General features: G+C 41.2%; 1 pseudogene; it reads left to right on the top strand.

Moving 5' to 3' along the window:
• The first annotated feature begins 211 nt into the window (after positions 1-211).
• Positions 212-8,950, top strand: LOC148011170 (uncharacterized; annotated as a pseudogene).
• The last annotated feature ends 2,601 nt before the right edge of the window (positions 8,951-11,551 follow it).

Here is an 11,551-nt window from a genome sequence, read left to right as displayed (position 1 = left end):
AATGTTAGATAAGAGCTCTATACATGTTTATTTCGAAAGGCTTATCAATTTTGAACCACGTGTTAAGATACCAAGAAAACAAGATTACAAAGGCATGTAAAAATTTGGGAGAAGGCCGCTTTTCTGAGGCTATTGTGGGAGGATCTTGAAGAAAAAAAACAGAGGATCGAATGTTTTTTCTGGGTAGGAGAAAAAAGCAAAAAGGGGGAAGATGAAAATTCTGGTGGGAAGGAGAGGATCGTCGTCTGGTCTTGGAGGGGCGAGCTCTGCGTTCAGAGTGACGAGGAGGAGGACACCTGAAGCACCCATGAACGTGCTTAAAAGGGCAAATTCACAGAGTGAAGGCAATGGACAAGAATCCAGGATGAAAATAAGAAGGGAAAACTACCTTTGTAAAACGGCATCTGACTGGTGAATTTGAAAAGAGATACGAACCCACTATTGGAGTGGAGGTTCATCCTCTTGATTTCTTTACGAACTGTGGTCAACAGGCTGATTGTCTCAGCTTCAAGCTTGTTATTGTTGGTGATGGAAGAACATAGATACCTATTTGGTCTTGGTATTGCTCAACAGCGTCAAGCTATTATCGATGGCTTAAAAGAAAATGTTCTTGCCTTCTCTGAAATCGTGCCTAGCATTATAGCAAAGGACGTAATGGACTGATTCAAGGTCAAGCTAGTGTTTCATTAATCTAAAAAACAGGGTGGCTGTATATGGTATCCTCTTACTGGCATCTATGAAAATAGTTCTATGGTCCAGCAGGCCAGTTCCTATCGAATTATGATTAGTCAAGTTCCTTAGGAAACAATGAATCAAGCTCTATGTATGGCTCAAGTGAATATGACTACTCCTCGGTACTACAGGGAGGAGGGGATTATGTATCTGGTGCAGGAGAGAAAATTCTGTGCTGATCACTGCATACATACGATTTTTGTCAAAAGGTTTTGGTCTAAGAGGCTCAGGAAATACAGGAAAGGAATAAGATGTATACAGTGACTGCCAATACATAGAAGGCAATTTTCCACCTGGTAGAGATACTCTTGTATGCATCCTTTCTGTTTACATCACCAAGTGAGAACTTGCAAGAGGGAGTTTTACCCAACAAAGCCATCTTCAGTGCTTGCCTGTCATAGAACATTTAGTTTCTAAAAGTTGTATCTTCCCAACTGATCATCATCACAGGAGACAATTGCAGTCATATCAAGTTTGGAACTGAAATTGAGTATTGTTGAGGCATGATTGTTAAAAAAATATATTCTTTTGCTCAATGCACATTATGCTGGAATTATTGTTGCAGATTCAACTTCATTGATCTTCCATCTTGAAATTTAACAAGGTCTTCTGGAGACATGATTTTGCTTTCGAAAACCCTTCGACATCTTTGGTGAACGCGACGTGAAAGCGTCGCAGAAATTTCAGGATGGGAGATACGTCAGCATCCATTTCAGCCTCTTCTACAATTCTAGCTGCGTCCTCTACTTCAGCTCCATCAATGACTGCTGCATCAAGTACTTCAACAGATGATCTAAAGCAGATTTTGCATAATATGTCCATGTATATGTAGCTTCAAAATCAGCAGACACAATTGTACATGCAGCAGCAACAGCAATTGCATCAACAACAGTTGTCTCAGCAAAGGCAACTATATTCGGAGCAGGAGAATGGAATGAGCGCGACTAAGGCGATTGAAGTAGTTGAGAATGAGAAGAAGATATTTGATGGCCGTAATGTTTCAGCATATTTGAAGACATATGAGATTAAGATGGGATTTTTTGGAGTTCCAGCTGGACTTATGAGTAAGTATTTCCTTCGTCTTGTCACACTCGCCTTGAGGGCAAAGGTGACTGATCTTTTTATTCAAAATTCGCATTGGCAAGATTTTAAGAAGGCTCTGAAAGAAGAGTATTTCCTTGAGGATATTGGGATTGCTACACCGCGGTCATTCTGAGAGTGGGTCTACATGCCAAACAAAGGTCTAGCTGCTTCAGAGTTGATACGAGAATTTGAAGAAAGGTATAGTCAGCTTGATGCCATTGAACAAAGAGCATTGGATGTTGAAAAAGTTGAGTTTTTCTTGCAAGCTGCAAAACCTGCTCTTCAGGAAGAATTGGGAGAGCTTCTTGAGGATCGCACAAAGCCTATGTGACTTAAAATGGATTGGCAAGATGCCCAGGATGTAGTCTCGACTTTGACCAAGAGGAGGATATGGAAGACCCGTCTATAGAATGGATCTATGACACTGACGCCGTCTTCTGCTCCTATGCCTGCTTCTATCCCTGTTATTTTTTCTTCTCCTCAGCCAACTTCTTGGCCTATGCCAGTGCCTACTGTTTCTACTCCTCCTATTCCTCCTACTCCAAGACCGATGCCGACTCCTTCTGCTCCAAAACCATCCACTCCGTTGTTGCCTACCTCTCTCTATGACATAATCAAAGGCATAACGGATTTGACACTGGAGTTAGTTAAAGCGGAGTTGGTGGGAAAATTGAAAGAGCAGTTTGCTTCGACTGCGCCTACTATTTCTTCTAGTGCTCCTATTGCACTTAGGAGTGCTCCTAGTGCACCTATGAGAGATTAGAGATGTATTTGGTGTGATAGTACAGACCATCAGCATTGCAAGGATTGTGAATCTTTTCAGGATGCAAGGAGGAAGAATTTGGTATTTTGGGGACAAGATGGTAAGATTTGGTTGACTGAAACAGGAGCTTCGCTTGCTACCAACTTTGGGAAAGGCGGAATGAAGAAGTTAGTGGATGACATGGCTGCACGTACTTCTTATGTGATAGCTAGAGGAGATGCTTCTGCATATGGAGTCCAGATTGAGAAGGGATCAGAGAATCAGTCAGCACTATGGACTTACGCTATGGAGACTGCAAACAAGGGAAAAATTCAGCAAACTGTTTTGACTAGTGCAGGCTCTAGCATCAGATCTGAGACAAGTTGGGATTCCCTGTTGACAGGTACTCTATTTATGCCTACTTGGCTAAGTCTCAAGGAGAAGATGAACTTGTTGAGGAGAAGCGTAAGAGGGATGAAGAAAATCCAAATGCAGCTAAGAAGACTAGAGGGGGTGAGTTTGTTACTCCACCTACTGCAGGACCGTCTTTGAGACTAGGGCGAGAACGACAGATGGAAGATGCTCAAAAGAGAGAAAAGAGGCAAGAGCCTAGAGAGAGAAAGTAGCCAGGGTTTAGATTGATGTCCGATATTGAGACATCAACGGACATGAAGAAAATATTTAATGACAAGATACTTGGCAGTGAGGTGACTTTCACTATTTCTGAGGTTTTGGGCATCTCGAAAAGAGAGTTTCAAGATGAGTTTCAAGAGGTCCTGAAGAGGAAAAGACATGCATTGCCTACTACTGATACATAGGGAGTTTTGATTGGGGAGTTGGATGAGGATGAGGATGACGTTATGGTTGAGAATGCTTCTATTTTTCCACAGATAGAGAAGAGGGTTCAGCCTATGCATTATGCTGAAATTGATGAGCATGTCTTGATACCGCGTAGTCACTTTTTGCAGAGTCATTGGGCTAGGGCAACTATAGAGACGATGGTAAAAATTGGAGAGAAACATGTGCCTTATGTTGCTTTGGTGGATCATGGTTCAGAGATTAATCTCATAGTTTGTGGAGTTTATGAGAGTAACAGATGGCCTATGGATGTAGAGCATGGATGGCGTATGAGAGCCGCCAACAACACTACAAGTGATTTGTATGCTGCTTGTCCCAGTGTGAGGGTTTCTATTGGAGATGTAGAGGAGGTTTTCCATTTCTTTGTGCAAGATTCATGCTCTTATCCCATAATTCTTGAACAGCCATTCATCACAGAGATGCGTATGGAAACAAAGGTAATGGATGATGGATCTGCTTATGCACGGATTCACAGTAAAGATGGTATGAGAGCAGTTCAGTTTATGACTGTGTGTGTGAACCATGTTAGAAACAGAGATACTCTCAGAGATGCACCTTTGCCCACTGTAAGGGATTCGGGTTTTCATTAGGTACCGCGATTTCGCGAGACGACGGTGGTACAGAGCAGAGGATATTGGAGTTCTCGCCTCCTGGCAGCAGTGTTTTCTCCTCCGGTTTTGTTGGGATTTCAACAAACAGTTCGATGAGCTATCAGAAGACTTCTAAGTTGCCTAGAGCTGCCAAGCAGTACATATGCACGAAGGAGAAAAATTTGAAAAATGCAGGAATTTTAGAGGATGATGAGCATATAGATGGGATGTATGACAGTATGATTTGTGCAGATACGATGACAGATATGGAAAATATGCTGAAAATTGATATGCAGAGTTGTCACAGTAATGTATTAGTGCAAACCCTGGACATGTTTCATGAAATTGCAGATTTTGTGTCACAGATTGAGTTAGAGGCTGAGATGACTCAACAAAAAGTGTTGAGTGCTGAAGAAATTCAGTAAACAGAGTTTCCAGCTGATAATGATCAGCTTACAGAGACACAGAGGGCTGAAACTTTTTAGCCAACAGAGTTTACTGCTGAAATATTTCAGCATCCAGAGTTTAGGGCTGTTCCTATGCAGTCCATAGAGCGGAGGGCTGAGGATATTCAGCCATTGGAGTGCAAAATTACTGATTTACAGCAAGATTTGAGTAATGCAGAAGAGCATAATGAAGCCAGCGTTGACACAAAATACAAGACTGTGGATAAGAAGGTAAAGTCGATAGATGTACCACTTCTACCTGACAGTGATCAGCAAATAGAGAGGGCTGCCAAACAGCCAATTTTGAGAAATCTGAAGCATATAGGCCATAAATTTTCAACAGAGACTCCTGCTGAATTGAAAATTGAAAATGGTGATTTCTTGCTACCCATAGAGAAGCAATGCTTTCAGGAGATGCTTGAGCGACATGGAAGGGGGTTTGCTTTTTTCCCACATGAGATTGGATGTGTGAATCCAGATATTGTTGCTGCTATGGTGATATTTACTATTCCTCATATTCCATGGAACCTCCGACCTATTCCAGTGCCTAAGGCACACCTGCCAAAGCTGATTGATTTGTTGAATGAGAAAATCAGGATGGGAGTTCTTGAGCCTTCATCTGCACCATACTCAAACAGGTGGTTTACGGTTCCAAAGAAGAATGGTACTCTCCGATTTATATAGGACATGCAGCCAGTAAATAGAGTTACTATTAGGAATGTTGGTATAGGTCCAGTTGTGGATGAGTTTGCAAAAGCATTTGCTGGATGTGCCATCTATTCTTTAGGTGATTTGTATTCGGGATATGATCATTTTCAGCTGGCTTTGGAAAGCAGGGACATAACCACCATCAGAACTCCTATTGGGCTTGTCAGGATGTGTACCTTGCCTCAAGGTGCCACTAATTCTGTTGCGCATATGATGAATGCCATGCATAAGGTCCTTCGTGATTACATACCTCATCTTACTATGCCTTTCTTGGATGATGTGCCCATTAAGGGGTGTGCAGAAGAAGAGAAGAATGAGAATCTAAATGAGTAGGGATGCAGATACTTTGTGGCTGATCATATTTCAGCTTGTGAGAATATTTTGGCCACGTTAGAAGAAGTGAACTTGACACTATCAGGGCAAAAATCTGTTTTTGGAGTGAATGAGGTTGTCATTGTTGGACATATGTGTGGGTATTATGGCAGGAAACCCTCACCTGATAAGGTGGATGCTATAGGCAAGATTACGGAGTATTGTTCTACCACTTCAGAGGTTCGGAGATTCATTGGAGCTTGTGTGTTTTATATGATTTGGATACCTCATTTTGCACACATAGCAGATTGTTTATATCAGCTGCTTCGAAAGGGGCAAAAATTCTATTGGGATGAGAGCCACACTAGAGCCATGCAGAAATTGAAGAAGTTATTATAGATTGCTCCTACTCTCAGGAAAGCGGATTATAATTGCGGAAGGCCTATTGTATTGACAGTTGACACTAGTCCAATTGGCATAGGTTGGGCTGTGAGTCAAGATGATGCAGATGGAAACAGGTATGCTATTCGGTTTGGGGCAAAAGTCCTAAACGAGAGACAGAGGAGATATCCGCAAATCAAGAGGGAGTTACTGGGGATTGTTACAGCTCTCAAATGTGACAAGGAGTACTTTATTGGAGCTTCAATTGTGGTAGAGATAGATTTCTTGCCATTGATTGGTATGATTACGAGTTGCTCTACTCTGGATATAGCTATGTTGAGATGGATTGCATATATCAAGTCATTAAATCCGGAATTTAAACACATAGCAGGGAAGGATAATCCAGTGGCAGATATGTTGTCTAGAGCCAGATATGATGATGAGGAAATACTACTTGCAGAAGAGGATGATGCAAAAATTTCAGCCACTATGGTTGATCATGTTTGTCATGTCTATGATATTGTGGCTTTCATAGAAAAACTCTATGTTGGAGATTGGTTGCAGATTGGCAAGTACCTTAGTACACTAAGCAAAAGAGATGAATGGATAGATGAAGAGTTCAAGAAGATCAGAAGGAAATCCTATAGTTATTTTCTTAAGGATGGATTTCTTTGGAAGCATCTGAAGAAAAGAGGTGGATTACCTTTGCGGGTTGTCTGCGATAGAGAGACACAGTTACAGGTGATGAGGGAGTTTCATGAGAGTCCTTGGGTTGGTCATAGAGGAGTGTGGGCTACTTATGAGAAAATCAAGGAGAAATATTGGTGGAAAGGCATGTATAAAGATGTTTCTCACTTTGTAGAGACTTGCAGAGACTGCCAGAAGTATTCAGTAGTGTGTCATCGAGATGAGCTTCATCCGACCTATCCACTATGCATTCATTATAAGTGGGTAGTTGACTTGGTTACTATGCCTATGGGTCTATGGCAAATGAAATATATTTTTTTGGATAGAGAGGATCTTACCAATCATGTTGAGGGTAGATCTTTGAGAACGAAGACCACTAGTGCAGTGTGTAAGTTCTTATTGGAAGAAATTTTCTGCAGGTATGGTTGTGTGGGTAAGAACACTGCGGATTGCGGTGAATTGGATGTAGATGAAGCTAGAGAGTTTTTCTCTCAATTAGGAATCAAGTTGTCTCTAACCACAGCATACAATCCAGAAGGAAATGGGAAGAGTGAAAGAGGGCATCCGCCGATAGTGAAAGCATTAGCCAAAGCATGTAGAGGACGGATTGGAGAATGGCCGAGCATTCTACCATTTTCTTTGTGGGTTGATCCTATGACTCATAGTGTTACCACAGGATATATGCCTGCATAGTTGATGTATGGTCAGAAACCAGTTATGCCGACTGAGACTTGTGCTTTGACTTGGTCAGTTTCACCTTGGCAGGAGGATTTGACGAGAGAAGAGCTCTTAACTCTTCGGATTCGGCAGTTGGAGAGAAGACCAGAGGATATTCAGCTAGCTATTGATAGGTTGAAGGTTGCTAGACTAAGAAATAAGGACAGGTTTGACAGCAAGCATCGCTTGCGGCCTAGAGCAATAGAAGAGGGAGATTGGGTATTAGTCTTTGATAGCAGCCTTCAAAATCAGCATACTGCACTTCGAAAGATGGTGAAAAGATGGTTTGGGTTGTACATAGTCAGACATGTCTTTGATAATGCAACATATGAGTTGACAGAATTGGATGGTACAGTGCTTAGAGTGCCTATTGCTGGAAAAAGAATCAAGATTTTCAAGAAAAGAGATGATGAAGATTATGCATTGGAAGAATTTGCAAGAGAAGAGCAACGAGAAGAAACTTCAATGGAAGAGACAGATGATATGACAAATAATCTTGTTGATATACCGGAAATGCACAATGAAGAGATTGATCTCTTTGTGGATCTTGATGATGATGATCATGGGTAGTTGGCCCATCCGGAGGATGCGCAGGATTAGAGGGGGTGGATGTCGTATTGCTGCGCATTCGAGGTGTAAAATCCACCCAGATATTGTGTGTGTGACATTTGATACTCTGTACATATTTAGTTGTTGTGTTTATACTTTTGTTATGCGTGGGTAGTATAGTGAAGAGGGTTTGGAGTAAGAGGAACTTATCTGTAATGCTCTAGTTGGCATGTCTTGCCAAGTGGTCAGTCAACCTAGACGAGGAGGTTTTGATCAACAGCTCATAGGAGCTTTGGGAGATGTACTACATAGGCAATCCATCAGAGAGCCATTCGAGGGTATAGCTATCAGCTACCCGCTCGCATAGACCGTATCCAAAATGCTGGATGAATGCTTTAAGATATCCTTTTCTGTTCGGGAGCAATGACCGACTACATGCTTGCATCACGGAGCTAGGTGTACCACTGACAAAAGAACCTGGCTTTCATCAGTTTGATGTACATGGTAATCCTTTCGGGTTACTGTCAGCCCATCCAACTGCTCCTTTCTTATCTATTCACCATCTGGATGAGGTGGATTATGTTTTCCCCAAGTTTGATGTCTTCGGTGCTATGCAACATCTTACTAAAGCTATGCGGACGGAACCAAGCAACTTCTTGCAACAATGCATCTGCTACAACCGAGCTCAGAAACTGTCTATTTCAATCTCACTAGGGTATGCTGTCCAAGTCTATCCTTACATCCTTCTTCCAAGGGATTTACAAAGACCAGAAATCACCTTCAAGGCTTGGAATTCAAGAGAGAGTGGAACTGATTTTGACGTGGACATAAGAAGGTCCTTGAGGTCAATCTGCAACAGGCCATTTGTTTTCTTCTTGGAAGACATAGTCATGGGAGAGAATGAGGTGGTTGTGAGTAGGTATAAGCGGGATACAAGCATTGACGAGAGGAAAATGAGGTTTTTTTGCTTCTCCAGAGTTCTTCCTCTCGAGGAAGTAGAGCATGTTCAAGTTTCAGCCAAGCCACTAAATGATCATTGGTTCTCTGTTCCAAGGAGGCAGTGTTGCAGACTTTTAGATGTGAAGAACAAAGTCTTGGAAATAACAGTGGCACCTTGCCAACAGGCAAATGGCAGTAAAAGATAACCAGCTTTAGCACATTTCTCTCGCTGGTAGGCATATTGCAAGAGAAATTTGGCTCACCTTCAAAATGTTAGACAAGAGTTGTATACATGTTTATTTCGAAAGGCTTATCAATTTTGAACCACGTGTTAAGATACCAAGAAAACAAGATTACAAAGGCATGTAAAAATTTGGGAGAAAGCCGCTTTTCTGAGGCTATTGTGGGAGGATCTTGAAGAAAAAAAAACAGAGGATCGAATGTTTTTTTTGGGTAGGAGAAAAAAGCAAAAAGGGGGAAGATGAAAATTCTGGTGGGAAGGAGAGGATCGTCGTCTAATCTTGGAGGGGCGAGCTCTGCGTTCAGAGTGACGAGGAGGAGGACACCTGAAGTACCCATGAACGTGCTTAAAAGGGCGAATTCACAGAGGAAGGCAATGGACAAGAATCCAGGATGAAAATAAGAAGGGAAAACTACCTTTGTAAAACGGCATCTGACTGGTGAATTTGAAAAGAGATACGAACCCACTATTGGAGTGGAGGTTCATCCTCTTGATTTCTTTACGAACTGTGGTCAACAGGCTGATTGTCCCAGCTTCAAGCTTGTTATTGTTGGTGATGAAAGAACATAGATACCTATCTAGTCTTGGTATTGCTTGACAGCGTCAAGCTATTGTCGATGGCTTAAAAGAAAATGTTCTTGCCTTCTCTGAAAACGTGCATGGCATTATAGCAAAGGACATAATGGACTGATTCATGGTTAAGCTGGTGCTTCATTAATCTAAAAAAGAGGGTGGCTGTATATGTTATCCTCTTACTGGCATCTATGAAAACAGTTCTATGGTCCAGCAGGCCAGTTCCTATCAAATTATGATTAATCAAGTTCCTTAGGAAATAGTGAATCAAGCTCTATGTATGGCTCAAGTGAATATGACTACTCCTCGGTAGTACAGGGAGGAGGGGATTATGTATCTGGTGCAGGAGAGAAAATTCTGTGCTGATCATTGCATACATACGATTTTTGTCAAAAGGTTTTGGTCTTAGAGGCTCAGGAAATACAGGAAAGGAATAAGATGTATACAGTGACTGCCAATACATAGAAGGCAATTTTCCACCTGGTAGAGATACTCTTGTATGCATCCTTTCTGTTTACATCACCAAGTGAGAACTTGCAAGAGGGAGTTTTACCCAACAAAGCCATCTTCAGTGCCTGTCACAGAACATTTAGTTTCTAAAAGTTGTATCTTCCCAACTGATCATCATCACAGGAGACAATTGCAGTCATATCAAGTTTGGAACTGAAACTGAGTATTACTAAGGCATGATTGTTTAAAAAAAATATTCTTTTGCTCAATGCACATTATGTTGGAATTACTGTTGCAGATTCAACTTCATTCATTTGCTTGATCTTCCATCTTGAAATTTAACAAGGTCTTCTGGAGACACGACTTTGCTTTCGAAAACCCTTCTACAACGTGCACATTAAATTAATTTGACACCTGAAAAGGACAAGTGTCCCTGTCAACTTCTTGCACAAGGAATCCACATTATGTACGAGCCTCGGAAAATAAATATAGTTTTACGAAATCTAGCAAAAAACCTCATGGAATCCACCGTGGAATATGGCATCAGAAGGTTCCACCTCAGGTAAATAGCCCTAGTGTTATGCAAACATTGTTTGTTGATTCAACATCCGTGCTTGATGTTGAGTATACTACCAATAAAGCATGGCTAGAGAAGATTGGTATATATGATTTTGCATGCTTGCCTTGGACTAAGTGCGTAGCCAATGTGCATGCCTTGTTTTGCTTGGACATTTTGAGGCAATCTCAAGGCAAAATAGTAGGCTGAATGGAGCTTAGTACAATAGTAGTAATAAGCGCAATATTTGCATTATCAATGAATGTGAATCCCACATTATGGCATTGTTCTGAAGATCAAATGTTTTAGGCTTTTGGGGATTCTACAGGTCCATGTGATGTCTATGTTTTGAAGAGGATTGATATAGCTAGGAAGATGTAGCTCAAATGGTTCATGAAATACTTCATGATATTTATTAAGAAAAATAATTGCATTTCTCGAGAGACATATGGTCTCATATACTATGCGGAAAATATGGGTAACTACATATACTAAGATTAACGCTCCAAAAAAAAAGAAGGTGTTTCACAAGTCTCCTATGGGATATTTTTTAGCTACTCTATTTGAGTATTCTAGGTTGAAGTTTCGTGTTTTGACTATGGATAGCTTGCTTAAATGGACCCTTGATTCTATGTAAGCCGATGCTGGTGATGTAGATACTATGAGTGAGGATAATAGCCATGGTAAAGACAATCACTACAACAAAAAGACTCCATAGACGCACTTGTAGACGCAATATTTGAGCTGTGAAAAAAAATGTCGGGCGCGTTTATTACTGCGTCTATTTTTGCATCTACCGTATCGCGTCTAAAAGCGCGCTTATAGTCAGAGTTACACGCCCATGTAGACATGCATATAGACGCACGTATTGGTGCGCTACATAAATATATAATCATATTTATAAATAAGTGGATGTATTCATATTGTGCGTCTATACACGCGTGTATCTACACGTCTAAAAACCTCCATAGATGACAAGATCCAGCA

This window comes from Lygodium microphyllum, chromosome 28, assembly GCF_053477565.2.
Source record: "Lygodium microphyllum isolate KBCC chromosome 28, Lygodium_microphyllum_v1.1.10, whole genome shotgun sequence".
NCBI classification, from domain to species: Eukaryota; Viridiplantae; Streptophyta; class Polypodiopsida; order Schizaeales; family Lygodiaceae; genus Lygodium; species Lygodium microphyllum.
Note: the sequence above shows the minus strand (reverse complement) of the source record. Positions and strands in the feature narration are given on the sequence as shown.